The sequence below is a fragment of the Heterocephalus glaber genome, unplaced genomic scaffold (assembly GCF_053883595.1).
Source record: "Heterocephalus glaber isolate CG9 unplaced genomic scaffold, H.glaber_assembly_v1.0 deba00000331, whole genome shotgun sequence".
NCBI lineage: Eukaryota > Metazoa > Chordata > Mammalia > Rodentia > Bathyergidae > Heterocephalus > Heterocephalus glaber.
In genome coordinates, this window is record NW_028258142.1 from 31,000,424 (window position 1) to 31,008,022 (window position 7,599).

A 7,599-nucleotide genomic window follows, 5' to 3' on the forward strand; every position below is an offset into this window, starting at 1 on the left:
TGTTTCTTTGCCTGTACCATGCATTTTTTTTTATCACAGTAGCTTTGTAGTATAGTTTCTTTTTTATTTTATTTTTTGTTACCCTGGATCAAACTCAGGCCCTTGTGCTTGCAAGGCAGGTGCCGTAACCACTGAGCTAAATCCCCAGCCCTGTAGTATAGTTTCAAGTTGGGGATTGTGATACCCCCTGTCATGTCTCTGTTGCCTAGAATTGCTTTGCTATTCTGAGTCTCTTCTGGTTCCAAATGAATTTTTGGATTGTTCTCTCTAGTTCTGTGAAGTACATTGTTGGAATTTCAATCAGCATTGCATTAAATCTATATAGTAGTTTTGGAAGTATGAACATTTTCACTATATTGGTTCTTCCTACCCAGGAACACGAGATGTCTTTCCATTTTCTTATATCCTCCTCCATCTCCTTTTTCAGAGTGCTGTAGTTTTCAGTGTAGAGATCTTTTGCTTCCTTTGTTCGATTGATTCCTAGATATTTCATTTTTTTAGATGTTATTGTAAAAGGAATTGTTTCCCGAATTTCTCTCTCAGTGAGTCTGCTATTTGTGTATAAGGAGGCTATTGCTTTTTGAGTGTTGATCTTATATCCAGCTACTCTATTGAATCTGTCAATTAAGTCTAGAAGTCTTTTGGCTGAGTTTTTTGGGTCTTCTATGTAAAGTCTCATATCATCAGCAAATAATGACAGTTTAACTTCTTGCTTTCCTATGTTTATTCCTTTTATTTCTTTCTCTTTTCTAATTGCTATGGCTAATGTTTCCAGAATTATATTGAACAGGAGTGGTGATAGTGGGCATCCTTGTCTTGTTCCTGATTTTAGCATGAAAGTTTTCAGTTTTTGACCATTTAGTATGATGTTGGCTGTTGGTTTTTCATAAATAGCTTTAATCAGGTTAAAATAAAGACTTCCTACTCCAAATTTCTGTAGTGTTTTTATCATGAATGGGTGTTGGATTTTGTCAAATGCCTTTTCTGCATCTATTAAGATGATCATATGGTTTTTGTCCTTGACTTTGTTAATATAGTGTATTACATTTATTGATTTGCATGTGTTGAACCATCCTTGAATACCTGGGATAAATCCATCTTGGTCAGCGTGTATGATCTTGATAACCCTCTGTATACTGTTTGCCAGTATCTTGTTGAGGATTTTTTCATCTATGATCATTAGGGAGATTGGCCTATTGTTTTCTTTTTTGGTTGGGTCTTTCCCTGGTTTTGGAATCAAAGTAACACTTGCTTCCAGGAATGAATTTGGAAGCCTTGCTTCCCTTTCAATTTCCTTGATGAGTTTAAAGAGTAATGTCTAGGTGTAGATTTTTTTTGGTCATGGCTAGTTGGAGTTCTGTATGCCTCATTTATCTGTATATCCAATTCTCCACCTCTCTCTGGGAAGTTTTCTCCTATTACTTCTGTGAACAGTTTTTTTTATGTCAATTGTACTTTCTCCTGTTTTTTCATGGACTCCTATCAGTCTTATTTTATTCTTCTTTGCATCATCTAGCAGCTGCTGGATTGATTTCTTGTGGTCACTTACTATTTTTATGAAACCTGTTTTCGTGGTCCTTAACTGAAATCTTGTCTTCTATATCTGATATTCTGTCTTCAGATTCTATTAGTCTGCTCTGCATGCTTTCAATGGAGTTTTTAATTTCCTGAATATCTGTTTGAATCTGTTTCATGCATTTCATTTCTTTCTTATGTTGGGCATTCATGGCTTCCAGCATGTTTCTGAGCACATCTATTTTTTTTTATCTGTTTCTGTTCTAGAGCCTCTAATCAGGTCTTTCATTCTGCTCACCATCTCTGTAGTTATCTGGGGGATTATTTCTGCTTTGAATTTTTCTAGAGCCTCATTCATCTGTTTTGTTACTTCCTGTACTATCAGTTCAGGGTGTCCAAGTGGTTGATTATCAGATTTTTCCACCTCGTTTCCCCCAGAATTTGCCTTTTGTGGGGTGGAAGTCTGAGTTTGTGCCTTGCTTAAATGTCTTCTCATTTTTGTTTTTGGTGCTGTCCTTGGTTTAGTTCCTGGGTTGATACTTTGAAGTTGCTTATTGTAAGTATCTTTGTTGATGTATTTAGAACCCTTATGGAATGATTGCTTCTCAGAGGTGTTTTCCAGATATAGCTGGTCTTTAGGTTTTGAGTCTCTAATGACTCTGAAGCTATCTCATTTTCATTATACCAGGAAGGACAACTGATTAGATCAATGACAACACCTTAGCCCAAGTGATACAGTCAGCAACACAATAGCATCAAGTACCTCTTAGAAAATGACAATTTGTGGTAGGTAGTTATTAATCTATCACCTTTAACTGTGTGAATTAAATCAAAATCAAGGACCAACCCAACATATATTTATAGTGAATAAACTCTTCAATATAGCAACTTTACCCTTCAGGATGGGGAGTTAGAAGGAGTTGGGGGGATAGGTAGGTAGAAGGATAAGGGAAGGTTAGCAGTGAGGCCGGAGAGCACAGGCAAGAGAAGGAACAAGAAGAAAAGAAAAATAAAGAAGAAATATGAATTAGGCCTAGAACAAGAGCACAAAGGGAGATGAAGAACAATGTGGAATAGCAAAGGAGTGAGGGAGAGAGAGAGAGAGAAAGAAAAGGGAAAAGAAAGAAAAAAGAGAAAAATAAAAATTTTAAAGGAGTAAAAAAAGAAGAAAAAAATTAAAAATAAGAGCAAAGAAATAGTAGTAATTTTGAAAATAACAAATAAAAGATAAAAATGAAGGGCCTCCTTCAGGGTATGTCTCTGCTATCACAATAGACCATGTGGACAGCAGTGTGCAGTTATAATTCAATGAGTCTCAGTAAGCCAGTCACAGACCCGTGAGATTCAGGCAGATTTCTGGCTGCAAGTCCCAAGTTGAGCTCCCTGTCCTTCAGGGTTGAACTCTGCAAGGTTCTGTTGCAGTTTCTAGCTGCCTTTCCCCTGAAGATAGTCCAGGTTCCAATGGGAGGTGATGATCCCTCCAATTTACCAGATTGTCTGGTGTGCCTTTATTGCAGAGATTCTCTTCACTTTTCCAGTGGGCTTCAGTTTTTATCAGGGAGTCTGAGAGAGGCCTTCCCTCTGTTGTTCACTTCTGCTGCTCAGGACAATGGCTTTTATGTCCCCCTGTGCCTCCGCAGTGTGGAACCAGGTAGCTGCACAGCCAAGAGGCCAGAGATGCATGGGGGGGGGCGGACAGGGGAGGTGCCTATGCTGACGGCTGGTGGGTGTGCCTGGGGGGTCCTCACCATCTCATGGTTGCACGTGGGTATGGAGAGCTGGACCGAGTGGGGCTCCAGTCAGCCTGGGACCACTCACCCCATGCTGGAGTCTGGTTGGCGTGCCCAGGGCTCCTCACCGTCTCCTCTGTCTTTCCATTTTCTGATATCATCTTCAATCTCTTTTCTCAGAGTGCTATTGTTTTCAGAGTGGAGGTCTTTAATTTCTTTTGTTAGGTTGATTCCTAGGCATTTCAAGTTTTTGGGTGCTATTTTGAAAGGAAGTGTTTGCCCTATTTCTCTCTTGGGGAGTCTGTTTGTGTAGAGGAAAGCTATTGATTTTTGTGTGTTGACCTTGTATCCAGCTACTTTACTGAATTTGGTTATTAAGTCCAGAAGACTTTTTGTGGAGTTCTCGGGGTCTTCTATATAGAGTATCATGTTGTCTGCAAATAGTGAAAATTTAACTTCTTCATTTCCTATCTTTATTCCTTTTATTTCTTTCTCTTATTTAATTGCTATGGCTAATGTTTCCAAAACTGTATTGAATGCGAGTGGTGATAGTGGACATCCTTGTCTTGTTCTTGATTTTAGTGTGAAGGATTTCAGTTTTTGATCAATTAGTATGATATTGGCTGTTGATTTTTCATAGATGGCTTTTATCAGATTGAGGTTGAAACCATCTATTACAGTTTTTTGTAGGGTTTTTTTATCATGAATGCATGTTGGATTTTGTTGAATGCTTTTTTTTGCATGTATTGAGATGATCGTATGGTTTTTGTCTTTGGCTCTCTGTATATGCACCAAACACTAGTGCGCCTAAGTATATGAAACAAATACAGACATGGCAAATCAAATAAGCATTAATACAATAGTAGTGGGGAACCTCAATACCCTACTGTCACAAATAGATAGATCAGCTAGACAAAAAATAAATAACAAAATACTTTAACTCAAACTCTTGAACAAATGAACTTAACAGATGTTTACAGTGTTCCACCTCACAAAATCAGAATACACATTCTTGTCAGCTGCATGTGGGTCATTCTTCAAAATAGACCACATAATCCCTCACAGAACATGTTTAAATAAGTGCAAAGGAACTGAAGTTATCCCCTGTATATTATCAGACCATAGTGTGATAAAATTGGAGATCAATAGCTTAAGAAACTGCAAGAATTTAATAAACACATGGAAATTGAACAACACACTTCTGAATAACCAATGGGTCACGGAGGAAATTAAAGAAGAAATTTAGATAGTTTTTACAATTAAATGACAATTGCAATACAACATATTGTAACCTATGGGACACAATGAAAGCAGTCTTACCAGGGAAATTCATAGCAGTGAATACTCATATTAGGAAAACAGAGCGAGCTCAAATAAACAACCTGATGCTGAACCTCCAGCTTCTAGAAAAACAAAAGCAGGACAAATCCAAAGGTCATACAAGGGAGGAAATTATAAAGATCAGAGCAGAAATCAATGCAATGGAGACTAAGAGAATGATACAAAAAAAAAATCAATGAAGCAAAGAGTTGGTTCTTCAAAAGAATAAACAAAATTGATAAACCCTTAGCCAACCTTATCAAAAAAAGGAAAGAAAAGGCCCAAATCCATGCAATTAGGAATGACCAGGGTGAAATTACAATGGACCCAGCAGGAAATCCAGAAGATCATCAATACCTACTTTGAGAACCTATATGCCAATAAGATGAAAAACACAGAAGAAACAGACAGATTCCTAGATATGTATGAATTACCAAAGTTGAAAGAAGAAGACCTAAAAATTCTAAACAACCCAATATTAATCAATGAAATTGAAAATGTAATTAAAAACTTACCAACTAAGTAAATCCTGGGCCCTGATGTCTTCACTGATGAATTCTACAAGACATTTAGAGAAGAACTATTGCCACTACTGTTTAAACTCTCAGTGAAATTGAAAGGGAAGCAATACTCCCAAAGTCATTCCTGGAAGCAAGAATCACCTTGATCCCCAAAGCAGAGAAAGACCCAACTGAAAAATAGAACTATAGACCAATCTCATTAATGAGCACAGATGCAAAAATCGTTAATAAGATATTGGCAAATAAGGTATATATTTTGTTATTTTATATTAATACGTTCTCATATTACAAAGACAATTTAGTGGAAGAATCTTCCTTTTGATATTTGAGTCATGTGAACACAAACGAACTGTATATTTAAAAAATGTCTGTGGATAACAACAACAAAAAGACAAGTTACAACAACAACAAAATAATTGTCCTTTTTTACAGGTGGACATTGAAGTGGACCTAATTTGGTTTTCTTTTTAAAAGCCTCCAAGGACAAAAAGCAGCTTAAAATCTAAGATGAATAAAAAAAATTGGCTACTAAACTACTGGTCTCCAGCATTTTCTGTTTTCTGTTGTTTTGATTCAGGTTCCTCTTTGTCTGTTTCTTCTCTTGCTCTTTTCACTGGCCCAGCTGCACAAGTTCTTCATCACTATCAAATTTTGTTTTCTTGCCCTTAAATTGTACTTTTCCTTTAGCAGATCCAGGCTGGGCAGCTTTATTTCCTTTTCCTTTCTCTTCAAATCTGCGACCTTTTGATTTCCATCTGTTTAGGGATTCTTGTTGATCTTCTATGATTTTTTTCAAAGCTTCTTTCTCCACCTTTCCTTTCAGTACTTCCCATGTCACTTCTTTGTTCCTTAATTGTAGGGTACCATTGTTTGGATCTTTGGCTTTATCCAGTGCCTCCTTGGGGTTTTCTTTAAATAGAATTATTCCCTCTTTTGCTCCTCTGACAAAGTCTATCCATTTTATTTCACCACAATTTGAGAAAATGACGTCCAAATCTTCTCTACAGGTCTGATAATCTAAGTCACCTGAGAACTTCAGCAAGCAATCTTTTCTACAGACTTCATTTCAGCATCTTCTGCTAACCTCTGTTTTTCTTCTTGCTGTTGTTTAGCTCTTAATTTAGCTTCCACTTTATTTTGCTTTCTTTCTTCATTTTTCTTTGCAAAATAATCTTCCTTAAAAAGTATTATCAAGTCTGTGTCTTTATACTTGTGGCCCAGAATTTCTACAAACTTCTTAGCAGAGTCAATGTTACCAAACACAGCAAATATTGATCCCTTAAATGCTTTGTGTAATGTTCTTCTCATCTGGATATTTAGTACTTGACCTTTATCTTCTAGCCATTCTTCTATTTCATCGAGGGTTGCATCCATTGGGAAGCCTTTAATATAAACAGATCTGTTTTTTACATTAATTTATACTCATCAGTCACTTCAGGGAGGGGTGTGTTTGGAGATCTTCTGATTTTACTTTTATCTTCCCGATTTCCATGAGTTCTGCTTTAGATTTGCTCAATGCTTCAACTATTACGTTAAAGTCTGTTGTTAGGAGATGGAGCCTGTTGAATTTTATCATTATTTCCAAGGGTACCCAGTCTTCATCCAATTTGATCTGTTCCTTTAAAAACTTGTCCCGTGGCAAATTGAAGTCTCCAAAATAATACTGAATTTGATGACAGGTTTTGGCATCCAGAGCAGCTAGTTTTTCATTATCACCATTTTCAGCCATTGTGGCTAATCTTTAAGGCCGTGGTCCCGCATGCGTGCCACAGGTTCGCTAACAACAAGGAAGACCTCCCCACTCCTCAGCGCCACTGGCCTAATGTGCTCAAAGAAGATGGGCACCCTCCCAGCAGTCCTTGTGGGCCCAGTAAAGACACTGGCAAATAGAATGCAGAAGATCATTAAGAAGATCATACACCCTGACCAAGTGGGATTCATCCCAGGGGTGCAGGGATGGTTCAACATATGCAAATCAATAAATGTAAAACACTATATTAACAGAGCCAAGGACAAAAACTATCATAATTTTTGAAACATGCCCACGTAATATACATTTTATGTAGAACACCTCATTTTCTGATGATGCATCATTACTGTACTTACATTTAATAAAGTGAACAAGGTAACATTATAACAAATCTATTTATATTTAAGGAACATGGTAAACAAACTGATAAAATTTAGCTATCTTAAAGAAAAACTCAATCTGTTGACATTGACTTGATAGGATTAGCTTTTCACACATAGATGAACAACACGTATGCTATAAATGTCAATAAAAGGTCTTACTTCCATGAATACTTAGGTACTTGGCCAACTCCAGGTTCAAGGGGAAATATGAAAAACAAAACACCCCAGGAACAATAAAAACTCTCACTCTCTTCTGGAATTTTATTTCTCCTGTGAGGTATCAGTATATCAGTATATTGGGCACAGTGCTATATTAGGGCATGGTGCGATCTGTATTAGAGCAGCATACAAAAGCATCAGTTTCACCTCCTAACGCTGAT

General features: G+C 37.1%; 1 pseudogene; it reads right to left on the reverse strand.

Annotated features, from left to right (window-relative positions):
• Positions 1-5,619: 5,619 nt before the first annotated feature.
• LOC101701877 (lupus La protein pseudogene) lies at positions 5,620-6,889 on the reverse strand (annotated as a pseudogene).
• Positions 6,890-7,599: the final 710 nt, after the last annotated feature.